This window comes from Gekko japonicus, unplaced genomic scaffold (assembly GCF_001447785.1).
Source record: "Gekko japonicus isolate JY-2015 unplaced genomic scaffold, Gekko_japonicus_V1.1 scaffold1837, whole genome shotgun sequence".
Taxonomy (NCBI): Eukaryota; Metazoa; Chordata; class Lepidosauria; order Squamata; family Gekkonidae; genus Gekko; species Gekko japonicus.
This window is the reverse complement of record NW_015170941.1, coordinates 126,956-143,644: the sequence shown is the minus strand read 5'-3', so window position 1 is coordinate 143,644 and position 16,689 is coordinate 126,956.

Below are 16,689 nucleotides of genomic sequence, written 5' to 3'. Positions count from 1 at the left end.
GGAATGAAACCCAATTGGGAGCTGTTAGCTCTTGTGGAGAAATACTTTGTAGCAGCATTTGTTATCACTTAGCTTAAGTTCCCCAATTTTAAAATGGGAATGACAGTACTTCTCCTGACAAAGGTGTCATTCAGTGTTAAGTGAAATGAGGGAAGTTTGTTTTTTAAGCCTCAGGCAAGGTACAAGTAAGCAGCAATGGAAACAGGCATAAATAATACCAACAATACATTTATTGCTACTTGTCAATACAGCAGCCCTGCTGTGAACAGTGTAATCCATATGAGGCAGAAAATGGACATTTCATACTTCTTACATTATCCCCTAGCTCTGTTAAGTTGCTGTAAGGGCCAAAATACATATTACATGTACACGAGCAGGGGTCATTTCCTCCAGGAGCGCACAGGAGCAGAGCTCCGGCAGTAAAGAGCCCAGGGGGCGGGCACATGCAACAAGCCCCACCCCCTGCTCCCAACAGCCCTCAGTCAGAGCAAGAAGCAGCCAGCTAAGTTGCAGAGCTCCCCCAGCCCCCCCAGATAGCAATCCAAAACAGTCCAATGGCACCTTTAAGGCCAAGGTTTATTCAGGTACAAGCTCTCCCTCCTCTGCGAGGACAGATCTGCACATCCCCCCCCCCAATAGCTAGCAATCCAAAACAGTCCAGTGGAGCCTGAGCGGTGGGTGTTGCCTTCTGACACACTTCTGGTGATGCCAGGGGGTTTGGCATATGCAAATAAGTTCTGCTAATGAGTTATGCTAATGAGCTCCTGCACCTCTTTTTCTACGAAATGACCCCTGTTACATGAGTCAGATCATGGGTGCCTAACCCAACTCTCAGTCACATGCTTATGCAGGAACTAACCTTTAAAATCCTCTCAGTCACTTTGTGAGCTCCAATTGCTGCAAAGGGTTCAGTCTTCCCTGCTGGACTGTTTTTGCCAGCAGAAACAGTTGTGGGGGGAGGCCTGTTTGTCCGTTCCTCAGGTGCCCATCCCAGGGCACACAGAGTTTGAAGAAAGGGAAAACAGGCCCACTCCACAGCCCTTTCCACTCGGAAAATTGTGTAGGACAGAAGCCTTAAGCCCCTCTTTTCCCACTTGTAGCAATTGGATTTGTATGGAACTGTTTTTAAAGGTTAGTCCTTGTGTGAACATATGGTTCAGAGTTGGATCTGACACCCATTACCTGACTTGTGTCACACGTAATGTGTATTTTGGCCCTAACATATAACAGAGAAAGCAGACAATAGTACTCCAATGCTAACAAACTTTATCTGGACTTAAGACATAATGATTTCAAAACTTAATTCATATTATATGTGCTAGGGACTGCAACTTCAAATACCATTCTGGTTTCCTCACTTGCATACTAATACTTCCTTTAAACTACCTTAGTTTCTGAGTGGAGAGAACTCTATAAGGTCTTGATGGTAGTGCCAGCATATGCCATGCTGGAAAAATGCCCAACCTTGATCAACACTCACTGAGCAGAAATCTGCCCACTCTGCCTGAATTAGAAATATAGACTTGTTTCAGTTTAAGAAGGTTGTAGTTTGTAAGACTGAGTTTGCTTCTTCTTTTCCTATGTAATATTTTCTTATTTGCTAGAGTTGTATTGTATTGAGCTACTTAAGAAAAAATTGCACATTTTAAACCAGGGCTTTTTTTTGTGATGGTAATCACTTGTACTGAGTACTGGCACCTTTTCTGGGGTTCTCCCAAGTCCTGATCTTCATGCACCAGCCTGCCCCACGCAGCCAGAGAAGTAGAGTGGGACCTCAAGACCAGCCTAGAAGGGATCTACAGAGGGATGGTGAATTGGTAGAATTTGGAACAACCTTGCATGTGAGTACTGGCATTTTTTTTTTTTACAAAAAAGTACTGCTACTTCTTGTTTCTTCTCCCAGTATTTGCAGCTCTCCATTCTCACACACAATGGCCTTTGAATGGAAATATCCCATAAAGATCACAACGAGTGACTGAGCACATTGTATTCTGAAGCAGTGTTTGGCTTGAATTAGCTGAAGTAGAATCTGCCCTTTTCCTGGCGGCTCCCATGTGGCTAGATAATGATTTTGCTATAACTTGTACATGTAATAAAAAGATTGCAGCTAGGAAAGCTATTGGGACTCAGATTAAAGTCACTTTGCAAAAAAGAGTAAAAAAAAAACATACCGCCAGTCACAGAGGAGTCCATCCAATCTAGAGCTCAAAGAGTAGCAATTCAAAGGTCGTTTTATGGAACGTTTTGGCCAACCAGCAGGAAAATCCCCATAAGGAGCAGGTCTGGTGTGAACTGACTGGTAAGTCAAGAGCAGATTCTTCTGTCTGGGCTGCCTCTGAAACAAATCTCCACCACGTAGGATGTGAGATTAAAGAGAATGGCCCACATGTGCTAAAATGAGAGGTGTGGCTGGGACACAGAAGGAAGCAGCAGGGAACCACCTCTTGGCAAGTTGTCACTTCATTTTCTTTTCCTCTTTTAAGACTTGCGGTGCTCTGAACAAGCAGGGCTTTCATTCATGCTGTTGCTTTCATAACAGGTAATGGTATGTTACAGACAACTAACCCTGGTAACCATAGAACAAAAAGTGTCAGGACAATGAAAGGAAACTAAAAGACTGGAATATGAGCTGTGCACTGGCCTAGATTGAGTACTTCTATTTAAAATATGGTTTAGATACTTTATAACTGAGGGGGCCTTTAAGCATTGCTCTCGTTTCTTTTACATGAACAGCTTCCAGGAAACCCAGCCACATCAGCAAGGCCTGAGGATACGGGTCTTATGGAACTGATGCTGCCTCCCAATGGAGTGATGATTCTTTGCTCGGGATCCAAAACAGGTAGCTTTGAATCCTGTAGGAAGATCATTGCAGTGTTATAGACATGTAGGAACCTGCCCCCCCCATACCACCATGGAAAAGGGCTGTTTGTGTTTAAAGGGCCTTCTGGCTCGTTGAGCTGAGGTCACTTAGGGAGGTACAGAAGCAGTGAGATCCTTTCCATTAAGTATGTTTAGGCTCTCACTGTTTGCAGGTAACAAAATGATATATGATCTCATTTCACCTGGAGTCACAAGTGTTCTCCAGAAAGCTCTATGAGACTCAAGAGTCTGGTGCCTGCTGAGGCTGTCATTTGAGGGATGATTCATAGATCACAGGTCTGAACTTTTAGTCCACAGTGAAGCAGTCATCCAGCAGTTCTGCAATGTGCCTGATCCTTGGCAAGAACATGGTGATGAGCTTGGTGACATTTCACACGGAACTTATCATGCATGGGAATTCTGAGTTACAGTGAAGCAATCAGATGGTCATTTCACCACGCACTGAAACCTTACGCTACACCCTCAAGTCAGCTGTAATAATGACTCCGCCCCTGTGAGCTCTGAATGGCTGTTCAGATAGAGATGGTATAATAACTAGCAATCATTCAGGGACCTGAAATGCAACAATACTTTCTGCTTTGCTCTTGAGAGACCATTGATGGATTCAACAACAAACTGCTTTGCTTCCTTTTTGTCACAATGAATGAGGCAGAAAAACTAAAAAGAACTACTAGGATTTTCGTTTTAAAGTAGCCAGCCTGTATGCATACCCCCTACATGTCTTGTGACAACTAATTTGGGAATAAAAGGCAAGCTTTCAGACTGTATATAAAAAAATTCTCCACTATACATCAAGGTGTCCAGTAAGTGAATGACAAATATATCTGAAAATTCACAGAGCTTATCCTGGCTTTGTCAGGAATTTTCTAATGTGACAAAAAGTCTCTCAAGAGTTACTTTAAAAAGGTGTCTGAATCATCTTTGATCTTACTTCCATTAATTTTCAATAAATCTTGCAATTGAACTCTTAAGAAAGAAGTTTGAAAGAGAAGTCAAAGTTATAAACAGACAAGTGGAGTCACTTCAGTCTCAAAAAGCTGATGATTACCATGGAAATACGCATTCTCTTCTAAACACAGTGGATCCTCCCAGGGCTGAATACAGACATAGGATTCTTATCCCATTACAGTTGGCCAGTTTTCTGCATTTCCTACCTCTATGAATATCTTCCTGCTCTAATCAAGCCAGTTATGTTTTGTATTGTACCTCTGAATCCTGACTACAACTTATTAGTAACACCTCTCCTACTTTCTGACCTGGATATAAGGGCTGATGGAGCTTCATTCCTATTTTTATCTAATGAGCTTTGACTCTGGAAATCTTAATATCCTGGACATTTTTGTTGGTCTTTAAGGTGCTACTGGGCTTGAATTTTATTCTAAACACACGATGCAGAAATAAGTCCCACTGGTTCTGAAGAATCTACTTTATTGCATTACAATCAGGGTGAAATGTCATACAGCACACTGTAGCAAGACATGTTTTTTATGCAGTGTAGTAGGACTCAGCTTGTTGAAAAATTGTCATACATGTTATGAAAATATAACCAGTGCAGTACTTAACAGTGAGAACAAGATCAACTCTAAAGCTACAGTCCTATACACACTTGCCTGGTGGGATATACTGAGTAAATATGCTTCAGGGAGGTCATTCCAATGGGAGAGTTAAAAATGTCTGTAACATTCTCCCTCATTGGTTTTAATGTGATTTCAAAAGGCTTAACTTTGGCTGCATTGTGACATTTCTCATTTTCTTTCACAGACTTTGCAAAAGTTCTACCTCTTTATAACTTCAGTAATCTTCAAGTATTGGGGACCCTATATGGGGGAAATGTTTTAAATAAAATAAAAAAAACTTCTAGAACAGTTTGAGTTTTACTAAATATGAATTGCCACTCACATTGTCTCAGACAGGGATTCTCAGACACCTGCTACTTTGGCTCATGTTCTGCTTGCCGGTTCCAAGTGGGGAGACAATTTTTTGTTGAGCAACTCTAGCCATTTTGGTGGGGCATTCAAATAGTACAGTGTAATTGACAGCATTCATGCATACATGTTCTTGCACAACCAATGGGAGTCTAGTTTCCCCTTACACCTGATGTCACACAACTCTGCTTAGAAGCTAACCATTTGAATGAGTAGTGTGCAAACCAATCAGTCAGTGATTATAAATAAATACTCCAGATTTTTACACAGTCATACTGTTCAAGTCCATGTTATCACTGAGGTTATTTCATAGATGAGCTTTGCCTCATAGCTTCAAGGGAGTCATAGTACCCTCTTGCACATCATTTAATTACGCGAAACTACCATCCATGCCTCTGTTGGAGAACCAATTTCACCTGCTGGGCAGATGCAAAAGTGGCTTGAGAAATAGGACTCTACCACCACAGCTAGTGAGGCAAGGAAGTCTAAGGGCTGGATCAAGATGGATTACAGCTATCAAAAATGGTATGTTCACCTGCTGAAGGCTGAACACGTTCACAGCACAAACCACAAACCGGTTCTGGTCACATGCAGAATTAGCCACGCGATAAGGACTAATGCCGGGCGGATTTTAAGGGTGCAATCACATGAAAACATCTGGCAAGTGTCCCACACCTATCAGCAATCCGTATTGCCCAGCCAAAGATGCGGAGTAAAAAGATACCGGGGAAAGTGCAGTGTTTTCTGGAAAACGCACGGCGCGGGCAGGCATCTGATCATGGAAGCACTGGTATCCCATTGCATCCGGTGCCCATCTGTGTCACACAGGATTTTTTTTTACACCTCCATGGTATGCGTGCAAACGCAGAACTGCGCATGCGCACAAACACGTTACTGCTGAACTGAACCGCCTCACCCTTCTTTGCCACGCTTCACCATCAACGTGTGATCAGTGGCTGACAGCCTGAGCATGGAGCCTCGGGGTAACGTCTGATCATGATACCCCGCTTCATTTTGCTTCAGAGCAAAAAGCCTCACTTCCCCCCCCAGATTATCTCGCTCGTGTGACCGGGGCCACCATTTCTCAAACCACAGTCTCAAACCACAAACCATTTTGAAACTGGATCTTGCACATAAAAGTGTTACCAAATGAAATTTCCAGATTCAAATACTGAAAATTTGATTGTCTCATTAGTCCCCTACACAGTTAAATGTATCTCTACTGTTCCTACTGTATCCCGCAGTGAGATAAGAGGACTGCAAGCTTTCTTCTTCCTCCTGTAGGATTCCTCTTTTATTCTTGGTGGTAGGGAATACAGCTGGATAGAATATACTTTTGAAGTTGATTTATTTTAAAAAGGAGACAGAAAATCACTGGATCTTCACTGTACCAATTGTTACATTTCCCCCATTTTAATGCCATCTTCATCTTTGGGATGACTGTCAGGAGATACTTGCACCAAAAACATGGTTAATACCCTCCTATATGGGCTTCTGTGGCAGAAAAAAAAACCCCTACCTGTCAAAATGACTGTTTGTTCTTTTAGATCTGAGAGAAAGAAACATGGGCAAGCAAGGTTACAGATGTTTATGAAGAATGGACAAGATAAGTGCAGTCAATCAGTTGCAATAAGAGGTGTTATTAGCACTCCACCTTCTGGTGGGAATGGGGATTATATTGCTTTCTAAGCCTTCCAGTTCACCCTACCCACTCAGAACTCTTTTCACTAAGAAGCATATAAAGAAGCATATAAAGCATGCCAATTTGATGCCTATCCAACTTTTTAATGAAAGCTTTCAAGGAATTAGATTCATAACTTTCTTGAGCAGTTTTTTCTATTGCTGGAGTCTTGTAGTAGAAAGCTTTTCTTAATATTTATAGTAGGTCGACTGTCCTCTAAGTTTAAAAAATCTTGTTCTTAATGGATGGGGCGAACTCTTGTATTTTCAGGGCATTTTAAGAACAATTGCCCCTTAGTCTCGCTACTTCCAATTCATTTTAGAGAATCTTGTCTAAACAACATGTTCTTCAAGTAGAGACTACTCATGACAATGGTTTCTTGTGGCAGTGGTTGCCATGTCAAGCTGGTTCTATGCGCTGTGCTGTAAATCACCAGACAGATCAAAGAACTTTTATCTGCACATATACCAACTTTTGTTTTGGAAGTTTGAAGTGGCAAGGGGAAAATGCCTGCAGTATGTATTGTAAGCTTCTGTAGAAACAAAATCTTGCTTAGTGTCTACAGCCTTTGGGAGTAGTTTAATGTTTCCCTGACCACCTGGCAGCCATTTTGTCCAGGAAGACGCTAAAGTAGACCATATAACAAGTTTCTGGAAATGAGGGATTAGCCCAAAAGTGCTATGAAGTCTTAATTAAAATGATCCAACATATTCCATGAGACTCTTCCTCAGGGAACTGTAAATTTATTACAGAGTCCTTGGGAAAAAAACCACAATCACCTGGTACAAACCAGATTGCCATTAATATTCAACTTTCTTATAACTTCTTGATTACATACTTCACTTCCAGTTTTGATCTTCATGTCTTTCCATAAGTCTTAAAAGTGCCCAAGATATATGCTTGCAGATCAAACAGGCGATGGTATTCCCCATGCTTTACAACATTCTGCCACATCTACCACTGCAGAGAATGTATTCCTTTTCTAGAATTGTAGAAAGTATATGTTGTGTATTTATATCTGTTTCAATGATGTGGACTAATTTAAAAACTATGTATGACATATAGTATAAGGAAACTTCCCTTTTCAACTACTACTAAGATGCTATTGTTATATATTTATATAATTATCATAATCATATCATATCCATATACCTATTTTTCAAGTGTGGCCATCTGCGGATATCTAAATCCACAGATTGGAGCCACACTTACCCAAAACAGATAGTTTTGCAAACTTAGGTACTCCCCAGCTATGCTAAGAAACCTAAAAACTTTTAAAAATACATTTTGGGGGCTTTCAATTTCCCCCCATGTGCAAACAAAGAGCCTGCCTCCTCCTCTGTTGGATGGCTTGCTGCCACCTTCCTCCTTGACACTGGAAGAGGGAAGCTTCAGCAGGCCCCACAGTAGAAGCCATGAACCATGCAGGGCTCACCAGTGTTGGGGGGTAGGGTGGGGGAAAGCCTCAATGGGCTCAGCTGCTGGGAGCCATGCTCGCTGCTGTCATCCTTGACAGTAGGGGGGAGCCTTGATAGACCTGGTGGCAGAGGCTGGGAGTCATGCCAAGCCTGGCTGCAGTGATGGGGGGAGGGAAATAAAGGCAAGAAGGGGAAGAGATTCCCTGAATATTGCAGGTTCCCACTTGTATATTCTAATAACCAAATTGGCCAAATCTGAGGAAACTTAAATCTGATGGAGACATGAATGGACAGGACAGATATTTCTACAAACCTGAAAAATGCCCCTGGTTTGCAGAAAAACCAGAAATTGGGGGAAAAATACAGGGCGGGTTAAAAATACCCCAAATAATAAAAGGAGTTCCTGCAGATTTAAGAAATGGAAGCCCTCAGTGCCTGTTGCTAGGCAACCACAGCATTCTAGGCTTGGTTTCTCTCAGTAAAAGGCAGAAGAAGGGGGCAGCACCCTTTCCAGGGCTTTTATAGCCTTTGAGGGAGGATTCATCAGGGCTAGGCCCCTATTAGAGTTTCAGACAGTTAGATTAGAGTTTAGATTAGATATTAGATTAGAGGATTAGAGTTTCAGATTTAACCCTGGGTTAAATAATCAGTCTGCCATGGAAACTCATTGAGTGATATTGTGTGAGTCACATAGTTTCAGTCTAACCTACTCCACAGGCTTGTTGTGAGGATAAAAAGGAGAAGAAGAGAATGATATAAGATGCTTTGGTCTCCACTGTGGAGAAAGGTCTGGTATAAGGAATAATAAATATAGTTGAATGTGGGAGGCAGATAAAAGTTAGGCTGGTGAATGGCTGAGAAGGAAAGAATGAGGCAAGGAGAGGTGGGAGGATTGTTGGGAGACCTAGTATGTTAAGCCAGATCCCTTGTTAAAGATAGCAGAGTGCACTAGGCTCAGAGAGCAGCAGAGCTCCTTTGTTTAGCATATGCTTGTAAGACTACAAAGTTGCACAGAGCCACCTATCAGTGTAAACGAAATAAGAACTGATTTATTTAGGAAATACATACATGACAGTGCAGCATAGAGAAAGGGACGGATTCTATTCTACCTAGCTAGTGATGGATGCAGATGCAGTGAGGCGTCTGGCATCCATGATGCCAAAGATGGAGAAACATGCCAGGAGGAGGGAGAAGGTAAGTAATGTGGGAAGGAGATATAGGAGAAAGTGAGGTGCCGCCCCCCCAAGTCCTTGAGGGTTCCCTACCAAGCAAGTGGGCCTGGCCCAGCAGTCAGCTCCACACAGATGTGCCATAGTTCCCCTAAGTAGAGCGTGTTGGCAGGGAAAGCTGTAGACAGAGAGACAGATGGGAAGGAAAGAAGGAAACAGGAAAAAGGGAGAGGCTATGGGGGGTTTCAGTGAAAGGAAAGAGGAAATAATATGGGGGTGGAAATGAGATGCCTCTTGCAAGTCTCTGTGGGTTCTGGGTTGTATATCCTAATGGTGAAATCGGCCAGATTTGAGGATTCTTAAATCCAGAGACTGAATCTGTAAATCGACACGTTGGATCTTTCTATGAACCTGTGCAATACCCCAGTAAGCAGGAAAAACCTGAAATCTAAAGAGCAACAACATTGTGGGGGTTTAAAAATTATAAAAGGAGCACCGGTAGCTTTAAGAAAGAGATGTCCTTGGTGGATGTTAAGATGCAACCACAACAGGCTTGGTTTCTGTCAGTAAAAGGCAGGGGAGGGGACAGGGACATTTCCAGGACTGTTTTGGCCTTTGAGGGGAGGACTAATTGGACCAGGGTGGCAGAAACCACTCAGGAACTTGATACCACATAACTTGCCTGACTCACCTAGGTTTGGCTGCTAGCCAGTGTTCAACAGCAGCCACCCCACAAAACCCAGTGTGCTATAGTGGTTATAGTTTCAGCCTAGGACCTCAAATCCACAATCTGCCCTGGAAACTCATTCTCAGACTAATAACCTCACACAGGCAGGACCAAGACTGACGATTAAGAGCACCTGGACACCTCCCTGTGGATGGATGGCTTTCCCACCTGCACCTGTGCCAGCCAGCCCTCTGACAGAACAGCTGGGCCTGACCCACCCAAGCCCCATGCAAGGCTGGAGAGATGGTGCCCAGCCAGGCTGAGGTGGGACAGGGCAGACAGATCCCAGGCTGCAGGAGGCCCATGCAAGAGACGGGACAGGGGATGTGGCAGTGCATGTCTCATCCCACTCAAGGTGAGTCAGACATTGCATCTGGCTGGCCAAGTGCCAAGCAAAGTGAAATAGTGGACAGCACCTGAGTCAAGGTGGGGCAGACAGTGCCAGCAGGCCCAGCTGAACCCCATATGAGGTGAGGCAGATGGTGGCAGGTGGACAAACCCCATGTGGGTTGAGGAAGATTGCAGTAGTTGGCTTGGTTGAACCCTGTCCCATGTGAGTCAGATGGTGGCAGCAGGTCTGGCTGAGTGTTAAATACTGGGTTCAAGACACATTGCAGTGAACAGCTCTACTTTATTAAGTGATTTCAGGAACAAGACAAACACCAGGGCAACAGTCCTTGTTTAAATAGGTTGCGAAAACCACACCCAAACACACCCAAAAGGGGTGGCCATTGAGCAGCCGGGCTAAGGGTGCTGGGCAGTGGTCCCCACCAATGATCCCTCTAAGCTGTGGAGTCTTGTGAGCAAATATTCTACTTTGTGAGCTACCAACATTAAAGCTGTGAGCGAGCAATTTGGGTACTGCATAGTTTGCTCTGGAGCCATCCTTCGTGAGCTAAGAAAAAATGTGTGAGCTGGAGGCTAAAAAACTGTGAGCTAGCTCACACTAACTCAGCTTAGAGGGAACACTAGTCCCCACAGCAGTTCCCATTATATGGCCTAATCAAAATGGAAGCCTGCATCTACAGCCCCGTTGAAATGGAAAAAATTGCCACGGTTGGGCTGTGGACAGTTTGGTGGCTGCAACGGAGAGGCACTAGCTGCCCCCAATGGCCTAGCAACCAACAGCTGGAGTATAAATAATTTTTTAAAACACACACACACACACACATATATAAATAAATAATAATACAACTGTGGTGACTACTAACCTGGGGTAAGATAATTTAAAGTGGGAGCAGCTAGCCAGAGGCCCCCGAGGCAGCCGGTACAAGCTATCTGGTTTGATGTGGGGGAGCATCGGTGGGATTAAATTAATTGAAATAAGTTTCTAATAAATAAGTGATTTAGTTGCTGCATAAAACATAAGTTGCTCTGGAGCTATCCTTCCTGAGCTGATTCAGGGAGGTGTGAGCCTAGAGCCTTGGAAATTGTGAGCTAGGTCACACTAAATCAGTTTAGAAGGAACACTGGTTGTAGGGCTATCTTTTGGTTATGCTCCTTTAGAGTGCAAGGGGTTGGACTAGATGACCTGCAAGGTCCCTTCCAAGTCTAACATTCTATGATTCTATAATCTTTTCAAGCGCAGGTGATGGACGGAGATTTTTCAGGAGCTGGTGAGGGAGTGGCAACATCTGTCCAATAGTCTGGTGGACAGCGGTCCGATGTTAGTCAGGTGGTCCAGGGCGCAGAGGCACACTTGGGTCTTCTCAAGGACAGACAATGCAAACTCGCTGCGGTAGGTGAGGTAGCGGCAACATCTGGTCACCTGGTACCGACTCAGAACACTAGGATGACAGGTCTGGGGTCAGCTTGGCCATATGGACCCAGTGGTTATGACACTGCCAGGGCTTATACTTCGCAGATCACAAACTCAGAGTTCGGTTCCATCTGTTCCTACAGGAGGGTGGACGAAGGTTTTGGGTCAGGTCCCGCTTTTCGCAGGATACCTGTTTTCATTCATACAGAATCCGTTCTTGTGATGGACACAAATGAAAGATAGGCCTAGTTATAATCTTAGTGAAGGAGTTGCCCCCCCCCCCCGGTGCTTCTATGTTAGAATCGTAGAGCAGAGAGCCCTTGGTAAATTATAAGAGCCACCCAAAAGTGTTTTGTGAGCAGACAGATTACAAGGTTGGTCATAACTAGTGAAATAAGATTGGGCTTGAGCCTGCCTGCAGAGAGCTAACTGGAAGCAGGTTAACTGTGGAGGCTTCTGATAGTGGGATTAGAGAGGCTAGTAGTGATTAGTGGTAGTATCCTAACTATAAATACACGGTGAGGGGTTCCGAGCTGGCAGAGACTGACCAAGAGGGAGATCTTGGAGTTGTAGTAGATAACTCACTGAAAGTGTCGAGATAGTGCGCGACTGCAATAAAGGGGCCAATGCTATTCTGAGGATTATTAGGAAGGGAATTGAAAACAGATCAGCCAGTAACATTATGCCCCTATATAAATCAGTGGTGCGACCTCATTTGGAATACTGTGTACAGTTCTGGTCACCGCATCTTAAAAAGGATGTTATAGCATTAGAAAAAAGTGCAGAAAAGGGCAACTAGAATGATGAAAGGATTGGAACACTTTCCCTATGGAGAAAGGTTAGAGTGCTTGGGGCTCTTTAGCTTGGAGAAACGACGGCTGAGGGGTGACATGATCGAGGTTTATAGGATTATGCATAGGACAGAGCAGGAGGAGAAATAAGTGCTTTTCTCCTTTTCTCGCAATACAAGAACTCGAGGGCACTCAATGAGGCTGCTGAACGTTGGGTTAGAAGGGATAAAAGGAAGTAATTCTTCGCCCAAGGAGTGATTAACAAGTGGAATTCACTGCCACAGGAGGTGGCGGCTACAGACATGGACGGCTTCAAGAGGGAATTAGATGAACATAGGGAGCAGAGGAAAAGCAGTGGCTATTAGCCACATGGAAAGATAGGAACTCTCAGTGTGGGGCAAGTGATGCTCTGTATTGTTGGTGCTTGGGGGGGGGGCTTCTCTTATGTTCTTATGACTGAAAATATTGCTCACAAGCACTGGGGTAACAGGAAGAACAAGAGTGGAGGGGCATTAAGTCGGCCTTCTGTCTCCTCCTTGTCCTCCCAGCTGATTTTGAGCTGTTGGGCTTTGCTTTTGAGGGCAAATTTACATGGATAGGGCCGTTCCCTGTGCTGATTTTCGGAGGTTCAGTTCCTTTTTGGAATGGGCCTCACGTTACAGGACAATATTATGCAGCAATACCCTCTAACTTGATGGCTTCCTGTCGACAGGAAGGAAAGATAGGGGCCATGCAGATTTACTGAGATAGGAGTTCCCCTTGCTTAAGAGACAGCTGAAGGCCCACAGCTGGGCATTTGTTAGGAAACCATAGGGGTTCATGAAGGGCTTGTACCTACCATACCATAGGACTAGGGTCACCAGGGGTATAAGAGATTATCTCTTTGTATGGAAAGAATTTTTGGATTCTTACAATGGGGTTAGTGGTTCCTGTCCTTTCCGGAGGAAGCAGGTCTGAGGCAGGTCTGAGGCATACCAATGTCCGGCATCTGGGTACGAGGAGAAGATGGGAAACTTCTGTATAAGGAAGACGCTTGAAGGCTGATCGCGAGAGTTTTTTCTGAATGGAATTATGCCCCGTGCAGGCCTTACACCAGTATTTAACTATGCGGGCTGAGGGCAAAGGCTACAAGATGCTATGAGGGATATGTGCAGGATTGCAAAGTTTAATGTTATGTTTAAGTTATTACATTCTTTTTCAGGTGCTGCACCCTGGTGTTGAAAGTGGAGGCGGGCCTTGCGATGATAAGAGCAAGGTGGCCTGGAGTGCAGATAGTCTGGTAGGCTATTCTGCCCCGCCATGAAGGGCAAGACCCTGGTGTTGCAAGCAGAGGCCAATCTTGCGATGATAAGAGCAAGGTGGCCTGGAGTGCAGATAGTCTGGTAGGCTATTCTGCCCCGCCATGAAGGGCAAGACCCTGGTGTTGCAAGCAGAGGCCAATCTTGCGATGATAAGAGCAAGGTGGCCTGGAGTGCAGATAGTCTGGTAGGCTATTCTGCCCCGCCATGAAGGGCAAGACCCTGGTGTTGCAAGCAGAGGCCAATCTTGCGATGATAAGAGCAAGGTGGCCTGGAGTGCAGATAGTCTGGTAGGCTATTCTGCCCCGCCATGAAGGGCAAGACCCTGGTGTTGCAAGCAGAGGCCAATCTTGCGATGATAAGAGCAAGGTGGCCCAGAGTGTAGATAGTCTGGTAGGCTACTCTGCCTTGCCATGAAGAGCAAGGTCCTGGTGTTGCAAGCAGAGGCCAACCTTGCGATGATAAGACCCAGAATGCAGATTGTCGGGTCGGCGACTCTGCCTTGCCATGTGTGGTGCAATTGGGAAGACCCTGCAAGGCGTAAAGCCAACTGCCAGAAGAGAAAGGCTATAGAGGGTGGTCTAGGGCAATTTCTGCCACACCCCGGTATACGGGTCGAGTTCCAAGACCTGTATAGGGTTGATGGGGTGCATCTATCTGACAAGGGCAATGGGTTCTTTTTGTAGGACTTGCGGCAAGGGATTAGCTCAGCCTTGGCCTTTTAGTGGGAACAAAGACCAAAGCAATGGCTTGGTCTTGGCTGTGGCAGGTTGGTGTGGGCAAGAAACCAGAACCAGTGAGCACCTTATGGCATTTTCCCCATTAGGGAACAGGGGGTCATCAGGAACTGCCTTCGGATTTTCAGGTCCAGGGTAGGGAATGGTGATCACCTCCTCTGGGAACCTCTTAGGGTATGCTTCTCTCTGTCAGGCTTCAGGGGTAGGCGCTCCTAGGTGGCGACCAGTTTGCTGGGCTGCCAGTCGCAAGCCAGGCTGATGGCTCAAGACCGGAGGTGGGTGACCCGCCCGAGAAAAGGGCAAGGAGGTTGGTTAGGGGAATGACACCTGCCTTGCCTGTTCCGTGCTCGCTTAGCTGGTCCCTTGCTGCAATGTTATATTAAATAGTTAATAAAGTGGCCCTTGTTTACTTCCAAACTGTTGTCTGTCTCGTTATTCTGACTGGGGGGGCAATGTACAAACAGTGAGGGAGAGGAGGGTTTGCTATCATTGCTTTTAGGGTCCAGAGGAATGATGGAGGGGGTCCTGTCACATAGGATAAACCCCAGGTATGGGGGAAAGAGCTTTATCTTGGAGTTTGGGAGAGGTTTAGGTCCAAGAATGGTGTGTATTCCATAGCTATTGATCCAGAACCTTAACTAGAAATGGGAAGTCCATTTGGCCTCCTGACTGTACTCCTCTTCTGAAAAAAGTTCCATCTGATTATTTTCTCTAGTTTATTTATTTAGACTCACTGTACCACCACTACTGGTTTCAGTTCTATTGATGAATAATTGTAGATTATGGAACTTTAATTGGCAGTGGTAAGATCAAAAAACATGTTCTTGTTCAGGCTTCTCCCTCTGTCAAAATATAACCCTTGCAAAGCACATTTGGAGGCTATGGGGCATGATGTTAACTTTGTAACCTGCTGCCTTCATCAGCTCCTCCATGAGACTCTCATGATTATCTTGAACAGTGTTGTTCCCTTTAGTGGTAGGAACAGCTCTATTGGTGTGCAGTTGGCATCCACTACAGCTAGTGGGCTTTAATTGGGAGATTAATCAATTAAAGCTCTAGCTGGAGACTAATCTGCTATTAAATATGGAATGTTATTTGGCGTGGCGTGGTGAGACTAAAGAGCACACCATTATGCAAACTGTAGAAACATGCTACCCACCTGGAAATGGGGGGGGGGGGAATGCCTTTTCTTTCAACTTTTTATTTATTTATTTCTAAAAGAAAAAAGATCAAGGGGGAGGGGAAACTTTAATAAACCCAGCAACTAAATACTATCTTTAATTTAAAAAACAATCATAAAGGCAAAAATATAACAGCAGTGATAGTGGATCTACACAAGTTCCTATAAACATTTCCAAATATCTAAAAATAAGTCCATATGCAATTGCCATCTATATGCCATGTGTTCAAATATTGATAGAGTTCTAAGGCCCTTAATCTACTGATTTACTGGAGATGGGCTTTTATCTTTCCAATGTTGTGATATGAATCTTAGCTGTAGTAAGTGCATGGAGGCTCCATTTTCATTGACCATCAGTTAGCCTCCAAGAGACAGGCAGATAGTTTATAAGTACATAATAATTCTCAAAAATCAATGAACATTCTAATACAAAATTGATATAAGTAATAACTTCTTCCCAGAAAAACCAAAGCCACACCCAAAGCGTATGTTTAAGGGACGTGTCCTATAAGTTATAATACCAGCAATTAGACACTTTACTCAATCCTTTGCTAAAGAGTGCTGTGGTGTCCAGTATATCATAAACATAACTTTTGCTGAATAATTCTCAACTTAAGATCCATAGAAAGAGTAGTCATAGACTTTAACTCCTTATTTATTTATTTATTTATTCAATTTATAGACCGCCCTCCCCTTGCTGTGACAAAACAGGGCAATCTAACTCCTTATTCCATTCATTTCTGAGACGCTGCATATCAGATTTATTAACTGACATTAAATACTTTTAAACAAATATTGTAGGTTTTATTTTCTGCCTTGATTTGATTAGGGTTCCCAGGAGCAAAGGGGACTCAGAGGCACTTAATGTTGCAGGGTCATATTTAGATAGCAGCCAATGTTGCAACTGTCAGTATTGCCATTCTACAGAAGGTAACAAATCATATCCAGACCTCAGCTGAGAAAATGACAAAAACTCATCCTCATAATATATCAATTGATCCAATGTAAAAATTCCCTTACCTGTCGAAGCCTGCCACAAAAAAAGATTTCTTCCAGCTTTTAGATCTCAATTGGCCCATAGCATCAATTTAGAATGTGAAAATGGATCAAAATTGTAGTGTTTT